Source organism: Zalophus californianus, chromosome 7 (assembly GCF_009762305.2).
Source record: "Zalophus californianus isolate mZalCal1 chromosome 7, mZalCal1.pri.v2, whole genome shotgun sequence".
In the NCBI taxonomy this organism is placed as follows: domain Eukaryota; kingdom Metazoa; phylum Chordata; class Mammalia; order Carnivora; family Otariidae; genus Zalophus; species Zalophus californianus.
The window spans coordinates 83,768,109-83,793,826 of NC_045601.1; the positions used below are offsets into that span (position 1 = coordinate 83,768,109).

General features: G+C 36.1%; 1 protein-coding gene and 1 pseudogene across 3 annotated transcripts in view; both read right to left on the minus strand.

Annotated features, from left to right (window-relative positions):
• Positions 1 to 25,718, minus strand: part of KCNQ5 (potassium voltage-gated channel subfamily Q member 5) — a 498,060-nt gene that overhangs the window by 398,032 nt on the left and 74,310 nt on the right. The window lies entirely within an intron of this gene.
• Positions 13,515 to 13,613, minus strand: LOC113928155 (annotated as a pseudogene).

A 25,718-nucleotide genomic window follows, 5' to 3' on the forward strand; every position in this document is an offset into this window, starting at 1 on the left:
GTGAAGCATGGCAGACTGCATTATTGTTCCCAATTCCCCACTTTTTTCCACAGCTACACCATATTCCACGTGACTGTGCAGAACCTCCCACTAGAATCAAAGAATATATATATTTTTCCTCATTGATGTTAGGCTTGCCCATGCGATTTGCTCTGACCAGTAGAATGTTCACAGAAGTACATAAGCAGAGGGTTAAAATGTTCTTGCCTGGTTGAGCTTTGGCACATTTACTCTGCCTTTTACCATGAGAAGACAATGCCTCACATAGCTTCTGGCCCAAGGAAGATGAAAGAAAGGTACAGCCAACTTAGATCAAATATGCAACTTAAAGCCACACCTTCCTGAGGACAGTCTAGATCATCAAACTTTCAACTGGCCCCAACCCATGTGTGAAGAAGAAATACATGCTTCCTGAATGCTCCTGGGGATTAGGTAATCTATTATCCAGTATTATTGTGGTAACAGCTAAGAGCTCATTAATACCAATTCAGGAATCTGAAGAATTACTGAGGGAATAACAGTTGCTAGAAATTGATTCCAACTTATTTCGGGGGCAATTGTTGGGAAGTCATTGCTATTCAGAACATGTCTACAAATGTCCAAAAAGATCCAGAAAAATTGTGAAACCAACTGACTGCTTCACAGAAAATGATAGGGATATTCTCTGAGAGGGAGGGGCACTAAGTACATAAATGCTATCATTAATTTTACATGTGAAAATATTTTATTTAATATTAAGAACAATGTTTGTATACTATGAAATGAAAATCTTGAACAAAAACTATAAATTATTACCTCAGAGATGGGCTTGACATTTCCTGCACTTATTTCTCCATAAATCTTGATCAAGATGAAAAGTAGAAATCTCCAGTCCATGAGTTAAAAGTGACTCTTTGTGAGATGTGCTGCTCAGAACAGCTCACAGCTCATCTCTCCTGCCCCCATCACAGGTCATACTGAGACCCTGCTGTGCTATGTACAGAACATGATCCATCACAGTTAAACTCTGATGGTTACATTAGCCCCATTTCAAGAAAGCATTTCCATGTGTAAGGACTGAATTGTTACAGTAGCTAACCAGCTGATCACTTCTTGAAAAGAAACGACTCTTCCTGCGTGCCACGAATAAGTGTGATCTGAACAGCTTAATCAACATTCCACAGAACTTAAGGGCTTCATTCTGTCTTTACTCTTTTTTTTTTAAGATTTTATTTATTTATTTGAGAGACAGCAGGAGCAGTGGGGAGGGGCAGAGGGAAAGGGAGAAGCAGATTCCCCGCTGAGCAGGGATCCCAACATGGGGTGCAGTCCCAGGACCCTGAGATCATGACCTCTCTTTTTATATCCTATCTATATCTTAACTAGGGCTGCTATAACAAATTATCATAGACTGGATAGTTTACATAACAGACATTTATTTCTCATAACGTTGGAGGCTGGAAGTCCAAGATCAAGGTGCTGGAACATCCAGAGGGCCTGGTTCATAGACAGTCATATTTTCATTGTATCCTTATATAGTGGAGAGCAGAGAGCCAGAGTGAACTCTCATGTCTCTTTTCCTCAGTGTACTGATTCCATTGAAGAGTGCTCCACCTAGCTGACCTGATTACCTCCCAAAGGCCCCACCTCCTAATATCACAACATTGCGGGTTAGGATTTCAGCACACGTACTTCAGGAGAACATATTCAGTCTATAACATTCTCTTAATTTTATTCCTCCCTGGTTTTTCTTTCCCTTAATCACAAAATAGAATTAAAGAGAGTAATATATATCTATATCTATATATAATAACATTTCATAATCTATTCTCCATTGCTTTCTAATTGCCCTTTCACCTCCTGTTATTTGCAATGCTTGCATTGGCCAGTCACCTTTGACAAGAATTTTAAAAGGAGCCCTGTTTATTTTTAACAATGAAATTTATGAAAAGAAGTCATTTGTTGTTAGAAAGTGACAATATTAAAAAACAGATTTTATCCATAGTTTGTAAACACCTTTTCTCGGATAAATTTAAGGGATCATGTAAAAAAGTAAAAAATTTGTTAACCAAATTTCATATTTTTTTAGATTATGTGAGATGAAAACTTTTATATACAATAGATCCATGCATTCTGCATACAAATTACTTTGGAAAGGGCATTTTTGGAAACTGTATTAAGAGATGACAATGATGTATTTGACAAAGGGTATTTCTGTTACATAATAAACTATCTGATAAATTATATCTGATTTTATAAATTATTTTCACTGTAAAATTCAAATATTTTAATTTAAAATGGGATTCTTGCTAAGAATAAAAATAACTAGGTTATACTGTCTTTGGTAATTAAAAATGATTCTTATAGAAATTATTTTTTCCCACTATACCTATTAAAGAAAAGTCAAGCCTACCATATATACTACTTTTAAATTAATCAATGAAATTCCCCCCCAAACCAGCAATCAACATGATCAATTCATTTTTGGGAGACATCGGAAAAATGACTGCACTTGTTTGGAATATATATTTATATATTGAGAGTTGATTATAATTCAGTGTTATTTTGCCACTAGATTACAATATAATTTGATACTGCATTAAAAAGACTATTTGAGAAGATATCATGGTTCCTCTATTAGATGATTTTTTTTTTTAAGATTTATTTATTTATTCGAGAGAGAGAGAGATCATGTCGGGGTCGGGGAGAGCAGAGGGGAAGGAACAGAATCCCAAGCAGACTGCGCCGAGCATGGAGCTGGACATGGGGCTCCATCCCACCACCCCGAGATCATGACAGTAGCAGAAACCAAGAGTTGGAAGCTTAACCGATTCAGCCACTCAGGAGCCCCTCTGTTAGATGATTTTTTAAAACAAATTATGTCTAGGGGAAAAGTAGGGAAATTTTTTTAAGTAAAAATTCATCCTTGTTTTAGTATTTAAGAAACCATTTTTAACATATTCTTTAAGATAAGTTGTTAATTTCATAATGGATGAACTAATACATTAGGATTATATTGAGTTGTTTAAATTTGTTAAATGGAATCATGTTATAAGGTAAAACAAAACTCGTATTTCTGCTCCGAAATCTATGGTAAATTAAACAATATATTTTCTATTTGGCTTCCAATGCCTCTTTTTAATGAGAGAGAGCCACAATGAGAGGGCACAGATGGACATTTTGCACAAGCATGAGCTGTTGCTTATTCATGAGTAAAATTACTCTCACCAAGTCTATAAAGTAGTATGGTTTTTGTTCAGCACTGCCTCTCACTTCTCAGTGATGGCACTCAAGCATTGTGGCCAAGGAGAACACGGGACCATAAATCTCTCAACAGGGCAAACATTTTCTATTTTGTCAGATGAAGTCTCCGTTTCTCATTTTAAATTCGCTTGGGTGTGTGTGTGTATGTGTTTAAGTCTAGAGTCAGAATGTCTCCATAGGGCAAAATGAACAATTTTCCAAGGCACTGGGTCACTAAGAAAGGTTTCCAGGGAGAGCTGGTAACCACTGTGATGCCGTGTAGTCCAGGAAGTCTAAGAAGACTTCCTAAGAAGACTTTGTATAATACACAAAGAATAGACTATCCCACAGGTCATGAGGGAAATTCCCAGTTGCCTTTTAAATCTTTGAATAAAAGTGGCCAAAAGAGTAAGAAGAGTAGGTATCTTTCCTTGCTTTAAAAATAATAAATGACAAAGCATGAGTTCTGAGGCATCTATTTAGGACATTTAAATATACTTACTCTTTTTCTTTATGCAAATTAGTTTCATTTTCCCTTCTTGCTCTTAATGACAAAAACATTTACTACCAAATTTTCCTAGCATTCTTGTATTCATATTTTCTTGGTGATATACAGCTATTTTATATGGCTTAAATAAAAATGAGTAATTCCAAGTCTCTTTAAAATAATTAGATGGCAACCAGGGAGAAAATATCTATATAAAATATATAAATATGTATAGATAAAAGACTTGCAAATAAGCCAGAGTTTCTAAATAAGAAACCATGTCAAAAGCAACCCAATTACTTAAAAATCATATTATAACATTAGCAGACAAAGGAAGTGCAGAAAATGTAAGAGACCTTAATTTTAGCATAGTCACTTATGAACTCTCATGTGAAAAATGAATTCAAATTAGCTGGGATAGGAGAGCTCTCGTCTGCACTAAAATAGCATGAAGGGTTGTAAAGGGAAGTGATGATGAATGGCAATGTACTGAATTACAGATTTTTTTTTTGCACAAATCGTTCCAAAATCTAATGTATTCAAAGTACTTAAAATACCAAACTATTCATACAGTCACCTGAGATGAAAGAGGGGAAGGAAGGAAGGAAGGAAGGAAGAAAGGAAGAAAGGGAGAGAGGGAGAGAGGGAGGGAGGGAGGAAAGCAAACAAGTTTTATGTGTTTCCTGCACACATTTGAGCATTAATCCAAGAGCAAGCCCTAAAAGCCTGTGGGACTTATAGTCTATAATACATCTGATAGCAAAGCACAATATATTAGACATATACCCAATTTTCTTCCCCTCATTTCTCATATTATTGCCATATATAAAGTAACAGGAATATCAAGATTAATTACAGAATAAAGACAAGTAAAAAGAAAATTAAATACTGATTGCCACTAACAATGGTTGACATGTACTCAACTCTCACCATGTTCTAGGTGCTAAGATCATTTTACTTAATCCTGAAATCAATTTTAAGAGGTAAATACCATTATTATTCCCATTCTACAGATGAAGAAACTCAATTTGTTTTCTTTTAAGAGAGCCAGTAAATTGTGAAGCTAGAACTGAAACAATGTCTTCCAAAATGAAGACATTTTCCTTTCATTTTATCATTTCGCTATTATTATTATTGTTATTTGTTGTTATAATTATCATCATGCTTACTTTCATGGAGTTAACAGACAGGGAAACAAAAACACAAACGCATTAAAATGTAAACAATATGGTTGAACAGCTCTTTAAGATAATGATCAGAGATATGTTGAACGACAAGTCAGATAATCACCAACACATATAGAGTCCTTCCTCTGATTGAGTGACAATGCCAATTCACTATTATGTGAAGAATCTCTAGACTTCATGATCCAAGGAGGTTGATAGAAATGAAGATGCTGAGACTTGGAGGGTTTGAGAAACCTCTATGGCGGTTGTGGGAGAATCAGGATTTAAACCTAGGAGTTCTGATCTGAGAGATTTTGTGCTTACCCATTCCCTGATGGAGATTTTCATAACTGGATGCACAATAAATTGCACAGGTCCTGATTGCCTTAGAACTTCAGAGAAGGGAAAATCACTCCTGCCTGACAGACAGAAGGAGAACAACAACAAAAAGAGCATGCCTGGTAGGTGGAAAGTGAGCACAGCTCAGAGATGAGAAAGCACAAGACCAGGTTCAGGGAGAGTACAAGAACCAGTGAGAGAGAAGCCAAGGACCAGAAAAGATGAGTGGTTGGAGAAAAACCAAGGTACTACTTTGCTATTGCTGCTGCAACAAATTGCCACAAGAATATTGGATTAAAACAGCACAAATCTAGTATCTTATGGTTCTAGAGATCAGAAGTCCAAAATCACTCTCACTGGGCTAAAGTCAAGGTGTCAGCAGGGTTGGTTCCTTTTGGAGGCTGTGAGGGGAGAATCTGTTTCCTTTCCCCTCTCAGCTGCCAGAAGTTACATGCCTTCTTTGGCTCAGGACCCCTTCCTGCCATCACTCCAATCTCTTGCTTCTATCTTCACATACTATCTGATCCTCCTGCCTCTCTTATACAGACCATTGTGATTACATGGGCTCACCTCCATAGCCAGGATAATGTCTGTCATGCGATCCTTAATTTAAGCACATCTGCAAAGTTCCTTTGCAATATTCTAAGGTACCCTATTTCCAGATTCTGGATATGGACATGGATATCTTTTGGGAGACATTTTCCAGCCTATCACAAGACTAATTAGGTAAGTTCACACAACCTGATAGTGGATGACCCTCCTTGCCAAACTGGAGATTAGTGAGAACTACTAAAGATTATTTAAACAAGGACGTAGAATAAGGAAAATAATATTTTAGGTTGAGTAATCTCGCATTGATAATAATTCATCTAGGGACACCTGGGTGGCTCAGTCAGTTGGGCATTGGACTCTTGGTTTCAGCTTAAGTTATGATCTTGGGGTGGTGGGATTAAGCCCCAAGTCGGGCTCCATGCCCAAGGTGGAGTCTGCTTGGGAATCTATCCCTCTCCCTCTGCCCCTCCTACTGCCCGCACAGACACTCTCTCTTTCAAATAATCTAAAAAAAAAAAAAAAAAAATTCATTCATAGCAGCGGTTCTCAACAATTAAAATGTATGAAAATCATACTTTGAGTTTATCATAAAATAGAGATTCCTGGGCCCTTTCATCATTAGAGATTCGCATTCATCAGGTCTATTGTAGAGCCTGGGAATCTTCCCACCCCTTTAAGTGATTCTTACGTAAGTGATCTAAGATCAGGCTTTGAGAAATGTTGGTCTGTGACACTTAAATGCCTTTGTAAATATACACTCACTTCTTTGCAACTCCAGGCAGAGAATCAGATCTGGATTAAGAAAACAATCCATGAAAATCAAATGCACACTTTAAACCTATTTATAAACTTGTTTGTAGAACTTACCAAAAACCTAAAATAATAGCCATATAACAAAAAGTCATTATTTTAAGCATAAAGGGAATAAAGGTTTTAGATAAAGGAGAAGAAGACATCTGATAATTGTTGTACATCTTTTTTATTGGACACCTTCTATGGGCCAGGCACTGTTCTCAGCTCTATACAGTAATTAATTCACTTAACTCTCACTCCATGGTTATTATTGTAATCTCCATTTTGCAGATGAGAAATCTAAAATTTAGAAAGATTAAATAGCTTGTCCAATATCATGGTCAGAAAATGACATAATTGGTATTTGATCATTGTCTATCTGGTTTCTAAATTTATACACTTCCTACTTTGCTGATTCTCTGCAAGATGCTAACCTATAGGATAGTAACTACTATACTCATAAATTTAAATACAAAATCTATAATCAATTAATAGATATATCTGATTCTAAGAAGAAACAGGAGTGGAAAGAGGAAGAAGAAATGAACTAAGAACCAGAGGTTGGGGCTTTATCCTGGCTCTAGGCCCACCATCTCTGGGACCTTGCATATAGCCCTTCATCTTCATGGTCTACTACGATTTCCTGATCTGAAAATAAAAGGACCAGACAAAATAATCTCTAAGATTCTCACTGTTTTACACTTCTAGGAGTTTTATGACTAAAGTAATTAATGAATCACATCAAACATCACATATCACTCCCCACTGATTTGATCATGCTTTCCTCGAAAAAGGATTTCTACATATTAGCAGAAATCTCTGGCTGAAAAATGGCTAAATAAGAAAGAAATTGAAGAAAATTACATGCTCATACCTTGCCTAGATTCTGTGGGGACAAAGGGAAGAGAAAATATCCTTTACCACTTATTCCAAGGATACAGAAAACACAAATAATATGATATAGCTGAGTCAAGGAGGAAGCAAAAAAATTTCTTGGAACAGGCAACAATTAATTTGATAGATTCAGAAACTTAGATGAATGCACAGGAGTCCTTCCCTAGGAGTCTTGTTATCTCTCATTTTAGATAAAATGTGAAAAAGCACCCATTCCACGACAGATTAAAAGCAGCAAATGTAGCAGAAGGTTAAGTGAGCTGTGCACTCACTTGTATAGCAGTAAAAGGCAATGGAGAAGATAGTAAAACTATAAAAAGCTGACACAATGACTCAAAAGCACAGGTTCTGAAGCTCCCTCATATGGGACAAAGGACACTCCAGAGGCCAAATGGCAGAGTGATAGTGAGCACTGCCTCGGGCAGCAGACAAAGAGATGGCTTTGGATCACGTCTCTAACACTGACTCAACATTGACTGAGTCACCATCAGATTTTAGTTATATACCAGGCATAGGAAGGATGGGAATTATGAGGACTATGAGATTCTTGCCACATCCTTCAGTGCTCTGGGACAATGGTGATAGATTCTGGTTGTGTGCCGTAAAGCCAGGAGGGCCTAAGTCGAGGGTGTCCGTCCTTGAGGAAGTGCCTTGGGAGCGGCCTAGGGAATAGCTGCCAGCACTAGAGGGTTCTTCCTGGAGATGATGCTGGCGGAGTAACACCGTGCTGTCCAATCCCTGAGGATTTGTTCAAGGAAGCAAGGGAGTAACCAGAGAGACAAGAGAAGAACCTATGAGAACTACCCAAAAAAGGCCCACAGGGCCATTACTGCCAAGAAAAGATGCCACCTTCAGAGAAGGACCTCTAAGCAGGATGCCACAAAGTTATAACATTAAAAGCGTATATGGCTTTGGCGTCACACAGACCTGATTTTGAATCCTGACTTGGCTTGGGTGTTCAGTACCCAGATTTTTCACCAGTAAAATATCTGCCTCGTCTCATTGGGGTGAGAACTGAATGAAATGGTGCTGGTAGATAACCGGTCTTCAGTCACGTAAAATTTTTTTTATTCTTTTGTTTTTTCATTACTTAAGAAGTGTGGGCTGTACTCAGAGGAACATATGAGAGGAAGGGTTTCTGAGCAGGGTTATTTCTGGAAGCAGCAGGTAGAGTGGAACAGCAAGGGATGCCTAATGTCTAGAGAGATCTCTGCCTACATCTTCCACCTCAATGTCATTCATCTTTGGAGAAGGGAGACTGCATTAGTCTTTCAAAATACTTCTCCGAGGGAAGAAAGAATAACACTTTTCCATCAGAAAACCTAGCATAGTAGGGGTCCAAAAATCTGGGTGGAGTTCAGATACCTGCTGGTATAGGGCAAAATTCCATTTTTCCCACCTAGATTGCAGTTTTAAGGGAGTACAATTATGTTTTGTTCATCTTTGCATGCCCCACAGATCTAAATAGTAGATGCTCAACAGTTTTTGAATGAATGAATGAATGAATGAATGCCCTTTCCCCTGTAGTATCTCTTTTTTTTTTCCAACTCACTGTATTTTACATCCATGTTTGAACTACTTCTTAGAAGCTATTTTTAGAAAACAAAGCTAGAATATTTTTACATTTCAATACAAAAAGAACAACTGTTGAAACACTAGCAATTACAAAATCAGGCTTAAAATAGGACTTATATTGGGGAGTGGGAGAAACTGTCATTTTTGTTGTCCTTCCTTGTCTGGGTACCCCTCTCCCCAAACACGTGAAAGGATTTCAAATAAGACCGTAAGAAGGAGCAGAAGGGAACAATCTCAAGACCTGGCTTAGCTCCCAAATCTTCAAGTGAAAAGCAAGATAAAGATAAGGCAGCTGCTGCTGAATGCCACCAACTGCTGATGGAAAAGTGGCAAGCAGAGTAGGCAGACCAGCAAAGGATGAGGCCCACGTTCGCAACATAACGATTCAAACTCTCTTAGAGAGCAGTTCAGAGGAACTCTTTTATAAGATCATGGCTATCAAAAGTAATTTAGAAAAAAAAAAGCAAATGCAGGCTGTCAGGGCAACCTCAGTTTCTCAGGAAAGCTACTCAAGGGAAATTTTTAGCAATGTAGAGCAAGGAAGAGGGCTCTTCACAGCTCTTAGCCAAAGCCAATTAGTAAAAACATACAGGTACTCTATGCATGAGGAGCTGTGTATGTTTTGGGGTGGCTATAGGGGTTGGAAGGGGTGCACCTATGAAACACAGTCTTTGCCCTCCAGAGATTTATGGGTAGTGACTGGCAGTATGATATTTTCGAGAAAGAGAGTCATGCGAGGTCATGCTAGGGACGACTCCAAGGCAGGATTCTAGCTACTGTTGGTACTACTGTACTGTAAAAGCTAAGTGAATATCTACAAAACAAATGGTTTTCAAAAACTTTTTCAAACACCTTCTTAGTGCTAGGAGTATTTTTCATGTTTTTAGAAAAACTCATTCATGAATGCATGAACACACGTATTCACCCAGTTTTTATTTCTGTGGTTTAAATGAACATTAAAATATCTAGAGGCAGCCTCATGGAGATGGATTCTAAGTTAAGGATTCAGGTGATGCTGTGTCCATCATACTTAAATATGTGGCTAATGCTAAGATAAAAAGCCCAAAGTCTGTAGTCTTTATTAAAGATTGTACCAAAATTAAGTGTTCCTATACTAACATTTCACATGTGTTATTTTCTAAAAGCATATGTCATCCAAGAATGAATTCCCAATGAAGACATTATTTGGTAACTCCTGGGAAGTTCAAGGTAGTCAACCATTCATCTTAAGCAAACCATTACAACACTGGTGAAACAACATTAGGTGTTAGGCATCCGAATTTTCTATATTTGCCCAAACTGGGTTAGCAGCACTCTTTTTTGTGATACAGTTTATGAAGCTCACCAAATTATACCACTGAGACCTCACTACATTGGGATCATTATTCACATTTTGTCAATAATCAGAAACAATGCTTACACATACATTACAATATCTTCAAGAATCATCATTCGCCCCCACTAAAATGCAAACTCCATGGGAACTCTATTTTGTTTATAGTTATTTTCCCAGTCCCTAGAACACTCTTCGGCTTATAGTAGGTGTCTAGTAAACACCGTGTTGATAAAATGCAGAAATGAATTTAAATTGCTGCTTTGAGATGGCATTGGGGAAACAGTGGCTAAAGTAGAACAAGAGGTTTATATGTTTTATGGATAAGCATCCCTGCAATCTCTTCTCTAAAGACTGCTTTTGTTAAGATACGCTTTTCTCCTGTCTCACCAAAGTTGAACATGTTTTTCAAATAACATTTTTAGGATACCTAAAAATGACAGGTTGCGTGTCTGACATCTGACATTCACTCAGCAGACAGTAACTGAACTCCTATTACATATGGATATTATATAAGACAGTTATATACCAGCGAACCAAACAGGTGTGGTCTTATTTATGTGATAAAAATGTGAAAATAGATTTAATCTTGTGGTTATAGACCCACCCTTTACAAAATGTGGTGCCCAGAACTGATTTGCAAAGAGTAAAGCTTCTATTGGGATTAACAATTAAAGACCATGGAGAAGCCTCTAAAGCAGGGTTTCACCTGTTGCTTTTGGTACTACAAAAAAGCCAAATGAATACTCAACTAAGCAAAACAACAACAACAACAAAAACAACCCCCCAAACCAACTTAAAACAAAGGGAAACATTTTAAATGCCTCCTTGATGCTGAGAATAGTTTTTCATAATATTATGGTAGTTCACTCATAAGTAAATGAATGAATAAAAACATATGACTGCACATACATACTATATCTTATACATCCAAATAATCGATTTCCTTTATAAAACAGTTACTCTGTGAGGTTATACTTTATTCTCATGAGCAGTCTTTTAAGTATTTCAAAACTGCTTTTTAATTTCCTTCAGAATTGTGTCCCATTCTTTTAAATATACTCAAAGAATGAATTTTATTTTGGGGGGCTGTAAAAGGACATTTGGAATCCCTTATGATAAACAATATAAAAAGGTGGGTAATGGCATTTGGGTTAAGAACAAGATGCAACTGTAACATATTAGAAATATTTTATGTGGTTCATAACTTGGTTATAAAGGCAACTCCAAAAGAAGAGCTCTAAAATAATTTTGAACAATAGCAATATCATTTGAGTAACTAGAAAATTTATTATGGTACCTATTGTTAAGATCAATTCACAGTGTTATTGAAATGTATGTATTTTTGAATCTCAATATCTTATCCTTTAAAGATGCATTCTTAGAAGAATAATTTTATTTCATCACCTTATTATTATTATATTATTTTTTCTCTAAAGAAATCAGACAAAGGACATTGATGCAAACCTTTCAAAATTACATATTTAGAAGTGAAACACTATTTTAATAACAGCTAAAATAATCCACAAGCCAATAAAATGTATTAAAATTTAAAATATAATAGGAACTATGTCCCCTAGACAGTCTATAGGAAAGGAAGAATTAACCTGTGTTCAATCGATCTAGTTCTTTAAATTCAACTTAGAATTTTTTTCCCACAACCAATTCTTTACATCACTTCCTTTAATTTTTAGGTCTTTCCTACAAATAGACATATGTAGTTTGTTATCTATTTGTTTATGCCAAACCCCCAATAATAAGGCTTCTTCATATTTAAATATCATTTAAGAGTTCTTTAGAATAGAAGTTTCATTTATTAGGTGACATTCATAAAATTGTCATAAGCTATTATAAATATGCTAATGTACTTTCTTTAAATACATGTACATACATTATAAAAATGTTTGCATTAAATAAAAGATCAGGAAAGATATGGAAAGTTAAGACTGCAAAGTTTTAAATTTGAGCACTATTGTGTGAGATCAAAATGAATTTATCAGCTATCTTTTAATGTATTATAAATCATATGACATACTTCCTATGTGAAAATTTTCTATTTTTCACAACTTAAAAAAACCCATAAAATCCACTGCATTATTTTTTCTATGATACACATAATGTTTCTGGATGTGGACTCTAATGTTACAAGACAAATGTTCTCACTGCATTTCATCCTTAACAAACTGTACAAGAGTTCTTATTGACATAAAATAGGTGCTCAACTGTGATCTCAAATATATTTTCATGATTTTACATGTAACAATATAAAAGTAATTATACCACAAACATCAATCGTGAACTTTTGAATTTTGATATATGCTGTAGAGGGAAATTATTTTTAGATAAAAGATTTCTCAAGATTCGAAAAATTTCAACACTATGAGGATATTCAGGTACTATGAAATAATTATTCTTTTTAAGACCTCAGTATGAGATATCATCAGAATTTCATAGTATTAGATTATCTAATTGTCATTAAAATATGATCTCATAAAACCAAATATGACTTTTAAAATATTTTATAAATGTTCTCTTATGATTGATTTCCCTTTTTTAATTTGGATGTGTCTATTTCAAAGTAAGCAGTTCTGTAGGATTAATAAGTACTAGAGATCTAATGTACAGTATATGATGCCTATAATTAACAACACAGCATTGTATACTGGAAATATTTTAAGAGTAAGTCTTAGGTGCTCTCACCACACACACATAGAAAAGGTAACTATGTGAGGAGATGGATATGTTAATTATCTTGACTATTTTCACTATGTATATATGTATATCAAAACATCATGGTATACACCTTAAATATATACTTTTGATCTAAAAACAGAATTTATTTAGCAATACTGTATTTTATGTGGATTATTTGAGAGGAATAAGTTAGGCACTGTACTCTGAAATTATTTGGTTCAGCTTCACAAAATCTGATTCACAAGATCTTAAGGAAAGGAACTCTTGAGCACCTATTGTTCATGAGATCTTTTTTTTAAATTGAAGTGTAGTTGACATATCATATAATACTAGTTTCAGGTGTACAACATAGTGACTCAACATTTATATTTATATACATTACAAAATGATCACCAAGATAAATCTAACTACCATCTGTCACCATACAAAGTTGTTACATATTATTAACTATATTTCCTATAAAACTATGGAATGCTTCACGAATTTGCATGTCAACCTTGTACATGCTAACTTTTCTATATCATTCTAATTTTAGTATATATGCTGCTGAAGTGAGTATAAATGTATACAATTTTTACTTAAAAAAGCCAAAAAAGTAAATTACATATGCTATTAAGCCAGTACATGGCCTTAGCCAGGAAGAGGGTCTATCCTCTTTATATTTTAGTGAGGTACCAAAGAGGCTCACTACCATGTGAGGGCAGGAGTTGATCTCAGCAAAATTTAGAATTGGAGTCTTCTACTCATCACCCATTTCATCCTATGCTTCAGGTTCTTACCTGAACCTTTCTACCAAGAAAGCCTTGGTAGTAATCAAAGGGCAAACATTTATTGAAAGCCTACAGTGTACAAGATTGTAACTGTGATTAACAGCCAAAATCTGCAAGGTGAACACCAGAGCCTCAAGGGATTTAGCCTGGGGATTTGGGACAGGTTGGGGGAACCTGGTCATACTCTGAACACACCCAGATACCCGCCAGTTTGTGTGTTACTAGCACCACATGTGCTCTTTAATGATCTCACTGGTAGGTACAGAGATGGGAGTGAATCTTCACACCCACCCTGCAGTGACCTGCCTGAAATTGGCCACTATAGGGAGGAATCACACTCTCACTTAGCTCAGTCCAATTAAAGAAATATTCACTGGTAAATAATTTGGCAAACACTTCTTTGTCATAAAACATATTTAAACATCAATTTTTGCCCCAATAGAAAGACAACTATTCAATGATAGGAACAAATACTACATTATTTAGCTAAATTGTGTAATTTTAAAACTCTTGCCTACATTTAAAAAGTTCCATCTAATTTACAAAAGCAATTAATCTGCTCACAGAGATTGTATTTTTCCTCTTTGTAACATTTATTTGTGTTTGCCCATTTCCTTTATTATCTCCTGTTAGAAAACTGTTCTTAGCATTAATTTGTTTATTCTAAATATGATGGCAAAAATCCATCAGATTTATTGCCCAGACTCCCTGGTGCCCATGAATATGATTTTCAGGATATTAAGGGGAAATCAAGTTTTTGCTATTTTTGAACTGCCTTGACATTAGCAGTTATCATTTAGAAACTGACGGAAATTAGCCAGTAAATGGCGTTCTGACATATATCAGTTGACAATTAAGCTCTGAATCTGATGGTCATTAGTGAAATCACAGTAGCTACCAAATAGTACCCAAGGTTAACACTATCCATATTTATGACAAAAAGAGATTTTTATGTAACCATACAATATCAGGCATAAAGTACACAAGCAACAGCTTCTGAGCTATGTCAGAGAAAAAAGGGAAAGCAAAGTATTCAACTATATTGCATAGGCTGTTCTATGAGGGTCCTGTTCAGTTCAGTTCCATTTTGAACTCTGAAGATGGTGTAAACCTTCCTACCAAATGGGCTCTGAAAAGCTCCTCATGCTAGAGCTCAAGGACCGAGAACTTTAGAGAAACTGAGTACAGCAGTTATTGTAGCACTGCACAGTTGTGGCTAGCACTTTCTAGAACATGCTGAAGAGAATCTAGGAACTCCTTAGAAATCAATTATTTGATATGAACTTGAAATCTCAGATAGATAGACAAATTAAGGCTTAGTAATAAGAGGCCTCAAAAAAAAATGGACTCACCAGGAGCATATACATGTCTTTAAGGTGCTCAGAACCTACTCTACAGCAGATTAAGTGTACTTACAGAGGAATAAATGAAGTCTGTGAGCAAACAGAAAAGATCTAATTCTTCCTGTGGTAATGGACAAGGGCTCACAGGTGAGCAGACATTTGAGTTAGGCATCTAAGAATGAATAGGACTTTATCACATGTGTAAGGGGAAAGAGGAACTCATTCCAGTTAGAGGGATGAGATGAAGAAAGACAGAACTCAGGATGGAAGTGCATACCCCTTCTGGAAACAACACAGAAGGTACATAGAATGCTTGTGTTTAGGGTCATTGGAAGGATGTGAGATAAAACTAGAAAGGCAAGAGAGTTTGGGAGTATCATTCCAAGGGATTAAGTTTTACTCATTGTAAACAGGGAGTCTGAACATTTTGAGGACAGTGACATGGGCATATCTAGTCTTTACACCCTTTTGTAAGACAAAGAGCCCCATTTGGCCTTAGACTATTCCTTGAGCTTAGAATGGACACTAAAAAAAACTTAATTAATTTTTATTGATTAATTAATATTCACATTACTTAGGTGTGGAATATATGGAATATGTAATACTGACTGGACAAAAGGGAGACTAGAGGCACCAGGAGACCTTAGAAGGCATTGAAATTGTCAGGAAAAGGAGTTATCCAATGAACCAGGACAGGGGTCAAGTGGTTTGAAAGGTGGATATAAAAAACATTATAAAGGCAGAATTCATAGAATTTGGTGATTGGTTGGATATCTGAAGGAGAGAGAGGTGTTTTATAACTCAAAGGAACAGGTAGAGGTGATAAGGAAGGCCTTGAGGAGAGGGAGGTATGAGGTTGTGGTGGGGGTAGAAAACAAAAAAGAAGGGTGTTTGGGACACTGTGAATTCAAAGCACCTTTGGATCTTCATGTGGAAACATCTATTGCAGGGCTGACACTTAGGAGAAGACAATTAAAGATGTTAACAAGCAAAATGTTTGCCTGGATTTCAAATGTGTGACTTGATACTAGGAATTGCATTTCATACTAAATTGCAAACTCAACCAGCATTTTATATCTACCTCCACCATCAGGCTTTAAGCATCTATTTATTCATTCTGTAAATATTACTGAGCTCCTACAATATGTCAGGCATAGTTTTGAGTGTGAGGATGCAGCAAACATGAGAGAGACAATGTTCTTGTTCTCATGTAGATTATCTTCCAAGGGAAGATAATCCAAGACCAAATAAAGTAATAAACATATAATAAAATTTCAAGTAGGATAAGTGTACTGAAGAAAAATAAAGCAGGGAGAAAGAAGGAGAAGTATTCCTTAAACTAAATATTTACAGTCTACAGTTGAGATCTAAACCAAGGACAATTAATGACTTTTTTCCATTGCAGATAGTAACATATAAAAGTCAAGTGGGTTATCTATCTCAAGGAAGAGGCCATTCAGATGAAATGGAGAGACAGGATTTTCTGCTGAATATTCTTGATCTCTAAACTGAGGTCTGTGACCCCAATTTAGCTATAAGAAAACTGTGCTCATGAGTATTAGAAATGTCCCCAGAGGGTTCCATGTAGCTCTTCTGCAAGGCAGAGAATCTATATGAGAATAGCTAGGATTAGACAAATTATACTCACGACCTTGGAAATTAATTAATTAATCAGTCTATCTTTTTTTGTGGATGGTACACAGGTGGTGAAATAAAATTATTTTTATCATTTATTCAAATCTTAATTATGACTCATCATGTGATTATGCATGAAGCTAGTAAAAGTCTTTGTTATGCAGAGAGTAGGGAAACACAGAGTGAAATAAAAAGAGGGAGGGAAGGAGATAGTAAGGCAAAAAGTGGTTGAGCTTTCATCCAGACAGAAGACTTCAAGTGAACTTGTCAAGAATAGCTATTGGTGTTGTTACTTGAATACATTATTTGCAAGTGTCGTTAAGATCATAACTTAATGCAAAGAATGATGATGTAATTATATACACACCCATGCTGGGAATGTGTCGGAGATGTGGTTCTAAGAGACTGTTATTATCTGAGGTAAGTCTTGCACATAAGCAATCAAATTGTCTTTGATTCAAAGATTGACAATGGTGATAAATAAATTCAAGTATTTTAAGGCCCTTTTTGCCGTTAGGATTCAGAAGTACTCATTCATAGGCTAGATTTGCTGCTGCATGCCATTCGCTCCAGAGGATAAACTCACTTTCTTTTTGAAACACTCTTTTCCCCTGGCTTCATGTACCTCAGACTTGATTGATTTTCCTGTCTCTGAGTGTTCCTTTGCTGTTCCTCTGTAAGTTCTACCCCACCTATGAATTTGCCATTCTTCAAGGTTTCATTCTAGACCTGTTTCTCTTTTCATATGAAATGCTCTCCCTAGATAATCCACTCATTCATTCATTCATTCATTCATTCAACAAATATGTATTGAGTGCCTCCTATATGTCAGCATTTTTCCATGCACCTGGGATACATCAGTGAACAAAACAAATAAAATCCCTGTCTTTAGAGAAATGAAACTATAGCAAGTTTCAATTACTATATATATGCTGGTGAACCCCAAGCTTATATCTCCAGCTTCCATCTGTTCTTTGAGCTCCAGATTTATCCACTTACTCATTCTCCACTTGGATATTTTAGAAGCATTCAAATTCAACATGTCCAAAATGGAACTGATTAGGTTTGGAGATAAAATTATGAATTCAGTGTTCCCCACCTCAAGAGTGGTATCAATTTCCATTTGCAAGACCCAGAGATGTAGGAGTAATCCTTGCCCTATCAACTTCATCTGCAAGTATCAATTCACTTCTCTCCATCTTTGTTGCCTCCTTTCCAGTCCAGTCTACTTCATCTCTCTGGGACCTTTGGAGTGGTTCTCTCTACACTCATTCTTTCCCCATTCCATTCAATTTTCCACAGCTAAGTGATATTTAAAAATGCCAATTTTTTTAAATCACATCAGCCCCTTTAAGATAAGGGCCAAAGTCCTTCACAGAGCCTACCAGACTTCGAATGATTTGGCTTCCCTCAACCTCTTTCATCTCTCCATGTACTGTTCTTATCTTTGCTCTCGGAGCTTCACCCAATGGGCCTTCGGAATCTCAAACACACTATGTGCTTTTCAAATGTAGGGTCCTTGCACGTACTGTTGTCTTATGCTACTTCAAGTGGTTAACTCCTACACAACCTTCAGTTTTCAGCCCAAAGGTCACCTACTTAGGGAAATTGTATCAGTCTGCTATTGCTTCCATAACAAAACATTACAGACTGAGTGGCTTAAATAATATAAATTTACTTTCCCACAGTTCTGGATGCTGATGTCCAAGTCAAGGTGTTGGCAGGTTTTGTTTTTTCCTGAGGCATCTCTCCTTGGCTTGCAAATGGCCAACCACCTTCTCACTAAATCCCAACACATGGCCTTTTGTCTGTGTGCATGGATCCCTGGTATCTCTTCCTTTTTTTCCCCTGGTATTTCTTCCTATTCTCTCATACCTCTTCTTATTCCTATTAGATTAGGATCTCACCCTTCCACTTCATTTACCACCTAATTACCTCTTTCAAGGACTTATCTTCAATTACAGTCACACTGGGGGTTAAGGCTTCAACATATGAATTTGGGGGGACACAATTCAGTCCCCAACAGAAGCCTCCTCTAATTCTCCAGGTTAAGTTAGGCTCCCCGATATCTGTTCTTTTAATACTTGTATTTGTTACAAAGCATTTTGCATAGTTTGTAGTAACCAAAGCTGTTTGCCATTTAAAAGATCTGGCCCCTTCCTATTTCTCTGACCTCATCTTCTATCACTCTCTCTCATTACCACATTTCCCTTGCTGATTCCCTAAAATGTCAGGTACTTCCTGCCTGGAATTCTCTTCTCATGACTCATTCCTTCTTTTCATTCAGGTCTCTGTTAAAATATTTCCTGACTTCAGGGCACCCAGGTGGCTCAGGGGATTAAGCGCCTGCCTTTGGCTCAGGTCATGAATAGAGCCCTGCACTGGGCTCCCTGCTCAGCAGGGAATCTGCTTCTCTGCCTCCTTCCTGCTTGTGCGCTCTCTCTCATTATCTCTGTCTCTCTCAAATAAATAAAATATTAAAAAGAAATATTTCCTGACCACTATGCCTATAAACATATTACCCCAACTCCCAGAATCTTCTATGCCCTTATGTAACTTAATTTTTGTCATAGTACCACCTGCCATGATAATATCTATCGATCTGTCTACTTTTATTTGCTTGTTGTCTTTTTGCCTGCCAGAATATAAGCTTCCTAGATTTTGGCACTGTATCCTCCAAGCCTAGAATAGGTCCAGAACCCTGGAGGCACTCAATAATGTTTTTTTGAAAGAAGAAAAAATGTTTATTTGTATGATTATTTGATTTTTGTCTACTTGCCCTATAAGACTGTAATCACTGTCAAACAGGAAGAATGTGTGCTATGCTCATCAGTGATTGAGGACTTAAGACTAGTGGCTGGTACATGGTATGTTCTTAGTAAATAGTTGCTGAATGAATGAGTAAAAATATAAAAGCAAAAGTAGTTCAAGTTTATAGAAAACATCTTGAAATAATTTGCAGAACATGAAGAGAAGCTGTGGCATTTCTAGCTATTTCACAATTCATTTTGATTTAGCAGGGGTGCACCCTCAGTTTAAACATGATTTTCTGGGCCAAATCTCTGTTAGTGGCCATAAAACTGCCATCAGAGTGCTATGAAAATTATAGGAAAAAGAGAAGAACAGTATTTTTATTTCTAGAAATACTTCCTTTCCAACAACCAAGTGTAATCCCAGATTATTATTTATTTGGATGGTCTTTTAGTTTGCCAATGAATGGGATTCCAGGACTAAATTATTTGGATGTTTTGTATGGATTGAAATAAAGGTCTTAAAAACAAGGCAATAAAAGCACATATTTAGAATGACTTCTACTCCAAACCAAGTAATTTTCTCTATGCTTGTTTTATTTTTAGAGAATTTTAAAAGGGATGAAAATTGATCAATACTATATTTAGATAATAATCATTTTGGAATGTGTCAAAAATAGGTGCAATAATAAAAACTATATATGCAATAATTGCAATTCCTTAGAGAACTGCATCCTTCCTCTTCCAAAATATCCTGGTAGGAACCCAATTACTTAGGGAAAAGTACATGAGCCAAAAGAGGAACTATGCTTTTGCTATTATGATTTGTTCCTCCATCTAGAAGAAAGTTTGGGAAAAAAGTATTTGTTTAATAAATTCAAATCTAACTTTTTTCTCTCTCTGCAATAGGGTAGAATTCTAAATAATTTCATGTCTTTAAGACATGAAATCTAAAAGAATTTTCTTTTTTATATTTCAAAATTTTTCTCAATTTTTTCTACCATCACTCCCTTCAATTTCATATCTTAATACATATGAAATATGTGTTAATATATGCAAAATATCAAATTTATAAATACTTCTGGGGTGCCTGGGTGGCTCAGTCGTTAAGCATCTGCCTTCAGCTCAGGTCATGATCCCAGGGTCCTGGGATCGAGCCCCGCATCGGGCTCCCTGCTCCACGGGAAGCCTGCTTCTCCTTCTCCCGCTCCCCCTGCTTGTGTTCCCTCTCTTGCTGTGTCTCTCTCTGTCGAATAAATAAATAAATAAATTTATAAATATTTCTCCACTTAGTTGTAATTAAAATTTAAACATCAAAACATACGTTGACAAAAACAACGTTATTACAAAAGGTAATATGAATAAGAGGGTAAGAACTGCTGAGGAGCACAAATCAGAGGAAATTTAGGAAGAATAAAGTTGTTATCAAAGGATCAAGGTAGCCCCTATCCATGTTTTGATAAATAGTGTAGACTCAGTTTATGTTTGATTTTATTGTGTGGTAGCGATGTGAGGATTTAAAGAACTAAGTTTTTAAATGACCTCTGGCTATCCCTGGAGCATTTATTTGATCTTCCATTAAAAGGAGGAAGAAAGAGAAGAAATGCATATAATAGCATTCCATGGATGAATCCCTAAAGGTTCTTCCTTTGGAGGAAATATATAAGATCGTAGATTATTTACTATGAAATGTAACATCTATTTAGGCAGGATTTTTTAACTTCGGCACTCCTGATATCTGGGGGTTGAGATAACTCTTTGTTGTGTTTCCCTGCACTGTTAGAATATTTGGCAGAATCCCTGGTTTCTGCTCATTAGATGCCAGTAGGACCTCCTTCCCAATTGTAACAACTAAACAATGTCTTCAGACATCGCCAAATGTCCCAAAGTGCCCCCCTGGTTGAAAACTACTGCCTTAAAGTTTCATAATGACTTTTGTAATCTACTCAGTAAGTGAGTCTTTCTTGAGTACCTGATACATCTTTTTCTGCTCTAATGGGGATTAAAAGAAGAGTAAGAAATGGTTCCTTCTCTCTCTCTCTTTTTTTTAAAGGTTTTATTTATTTACTTGACAGAGAGAGAGAGAGAGCTCAAGCGGAGGGAGCAGCAAGCTCGCCAATGAGCAAGGAGCCTTGCAGGGCTGGATCCCAGGACCCGGGGACCATGACCTAAGCCGAAGGCAGACGCTTAACCGACTGAGCCACCTAGGTGCCCCATGGTTCCTTCTCTTAAAAAGCTAAGTAAGTCCATGTTACAGACATAATAGCACTAGAGTACAACAGAAAACATTTATCACTAGTTCTACATGCCATGTATGCTAATAAATATTTCAGAGATTTAGGGATTATCTAGAGGGGGATCCATGAGGGAAATTTCTGGAAGGCATGACATAGCATGGGCTCTGAAGACTGGATAAGATTTGGAAAGACAAAATTAAGAGGAAAATACATTTCATGTGTTATGGAGAACATATTCACAAACATCCAACATAAAATCGGGGTGAAAGAGTATGAGAGAAACCAAAGAAATAAATAAATGGTGAAGAGAATTCTTTAAGAGCTTACAGAAGGCAGTTACTTTGGAAATATGACAGGATGTCAATGGAGGGAAAATAGAAGGTGTGGCTAAGCAGGAGGTGGATTTCTTAAAAACTGTGGCTGGAATTTGAAGAGACGTTACTTCCTTAAAAGCAGCCAAAAGTTCAGGATGAGCAGTTTAACAGCAGATGATGAGACTCACCATGGGTACGGACAGCAGCTTTAGGACATAAAAGAGAAATGGAGAGGAAGGTCTGGATCTGAAACCAAGAAGAACTACAGTTTCGGAGCTGATTTTGGGTAAAAGGTCAGAGTCAGACTTTTGACTGTACTAGCTGATTATGAGTAAATGCCATGTCAGCCATGGAGCCTGAACCCTTGTCCACCTGTACTGGAGTGCTAGTAGGAAAAGAATTTTTTTGATTCAGATTTTATTAAGAAGTTTTACAGCTGCTGGACAATTACAGATATACATATAAAAATTTTAATTGGTATCTAGTTTCTATTCTGTCCTTGATTAACTATTTTCAGGTTAATGTATAATTTAAATTCCAGAAGATTCAAGGATCATGGAATAAACTGAACATTTTTTTTTATTCATTCGAGACACAGAGATACAGAGAGAGAGAGAGAGAGAGAACATGAGCAGGGGGAGAAGCAGAGGGAGGGGGAGAAGCAGGCCCCCCGCTGAGCAGGGAGCCCGATGTGGGGCTCGATCCCAGGACCCTGGGATCATGACCTGAGCTGAAGGCAGACGCCTAACCATCTAAGCCACCCAGGCACCCCTAAACTGAACATTCTTAAGCATTTTATCTTAGCTATAATTTATCTCAAGGGTGATTTCTGGATGTTTTTCAATAATATTCATTTCAATAGCTAAATATAAACTTAATTTCATTTCCTACTGTATCCAGATATATAGTATAATGATGTCATTTTTTAAAATTCTGAAATAAACACAAACACAATCAAAAGCTGGATAATGCCTGCAGGTGGAGGAAGAATGATCACATACACAACAGTTTTATTACTGATACAAATTGATACTGATGTATATTAACTTAATTAGGCTTTGTACCTTGATATTTTTTAAAAAGGTATCAAAACTGGTTCTCCAGTGGAATAAGCAACATTTGTGAGACTCAAAATTTCACATTTAGTAATGGAAATAGCAATACTTTAAAAAGGAACAGGTGGTTTTGTGAATATACGTACAAATCTAGAAACCACTTATGAAGTTGAATTGCCACTCCCATTTGGAAACCCTAGGTGGTACACATGTCTAAACAGGTATACACACATGCATACACACTCACAGTTTATATGACCATGTTACATAGACATCTCTGTCCCTGATATGGACACCAAGAAACAATTAAGTTAATATATATTCCCTAAAATATCTTAAGTATAATACAGGCAGGATGATTACGTTAGTGTGGGTATCTTCATGTTTATGAACATGAATGTGCATAGAAGATTATGACATGTGGTTCTGAGTATTATTCTTTTGACAAGAAAGGAACAGATAAAGATGATACTTCATAATCACTAATAATGTAGATTACTAAAAAAAACTATTGGTTACATTCTCCTTTTTGGTTAAATTATGCCTTGGTTTTAATTTAGATATTTTTGGAAGGTACTTTGATACTTTCAAGGCCATCATGAGCCAGTTTAATGTGCCAAATTAGGAATTTACTAAAATAAAGAATTTATTGCTTAATGGGAGTTGGTGCACTTTCTCATTTGCTTAGTATAATATCAAGAAGTGATTTGGCCATGGGAAAAATATGAAACAAACCATTATGGCCTGATATTCATAAACTGATTGAAAATATGAGTATGTACATATACACACATTAACATTTGTTCTTAGATTTTTGCAATTATAAAGATACACATATATATGAATATATTGTAGCATATGTAATATGTACTTTAGAACCCATTACAAGGCCGTGGGCAAGTAGGGTCACTATCTTTGTGCTTCCACTATACCCCATACACACATCTATATAACATTTATTATTTCTGCTGGATTTATTTGGTTACAGATTTATTTACACTCCTTGTATTTTAAATCTCTAAGGAATGATAATTATAATTTATCTCTCCATCCTGAGTGTCTACCATATGTCAGGTAAAGAGAAAGAACCAGTACATGTCTAATGGATGAGTGAATAAATCTTTTTTTGATTCTTTAAACAGATATCTTTTAAATTTCAGTTACAAGATATTTTATAAAATATTAACTTTATGAGCATCTCTCAAACAGAAAACATCTTTTCCATTTCACATTTTATACTCAGAATATCTTTTTTTTAAAAAAGATTTTATTTATTTATTTGACAGAGAGAGAGACAGCGAGAGAGGGAACACAAGCACGGGGAGTGGGAGAGGGAGAAGCAGGCTTCCCGCTAAGCAGGGAGCCCAATGCGGGGCTCGATCCCAGGACGCTGGGATCCTGACCTGAGCCGAAGGCAGACGCTTAACGACTGAGCCACCCAGGCGCCCCTATACTCAGAATATCTTAATGCTCCTGCTTTAATAAAAGGAAAGACAATAACAGGCAGATTTACAGGGGCCAATAAGGTCCTTCTTTTTTGAACCACTCAATAATTCATTCTAAAAAGAGAAAATAGAACTACACTATCAGTGGCACTTTAACCAATTTTAATTTTATAATGTTTATTATTTCTGATTTCTGCTGCTTTATTTCACCAAAATTTCAAAGTAAATTAACCAACCTCTTTATGCAGTAAACATTTATCAAATACTTTTTGCAAACTAATTTATGCAAATGTAATACCTCATTTTAATAGTTTGCTATTTTTCTCTTGTTTAACTTTTCACACACAAAAATCCTTTTTTTTGAGTAAAACAACAGTATCAAAAAGAGTAACATTTTTTACCTTATACTAGACTTTTTCCTTTGATCATTTATTTCAGGGAATTTGAGGCTGTCAACATTGTAATAATATAACAAATTAGCTCTCAAATGGAAGTAACCAAAGCAAAAAATCTGACAGCTCTTTTTGTGTCAAAAATTAGGACTGATAATTGCTTTGAAAATCTCCCCCCACCCCCCACCTCACTTTTTAAAGGGACACAAACTCCTACAGGAGGGGAAATTAAGCTTTACAAATTTTCATTTATCTTACTGGCTGTGCTTTATTTTTAAAATACTTTGACAGTAAAAATGAAACAAACTGAGGGTTCTAGAGGGGAGGGGGTGGGGGATGGGTTAACCTGGTGATGGGTATTCAAGAGGGCATGTTCTGCATGGAGCACTAGGTGTTATACGCAAACAATGAATCATGGAACACTGCATCAAAAACTACTGATGTAATGTATGGTGATGAACATAACATAATAAAATAAAAAAACAAAAACAAAAAAAGCCCTGCTAGGTATATTTTTAAGAATAGTTGCACAATTAAATGCACTTCAACATTGCAACTTAAATTTTCTTACTCATAAAATACAAAGTCTCCACAGAGAAGCAGCTAGTATTTCTTTTAATCTATAGAGGCAATTCTCCCAACTGTATCTTGGCAAAGTATGTCTTTCCTTTTCATACTTACCAAACACTGACAAAAGGAGTAAATGGATTCAATATGAAGACA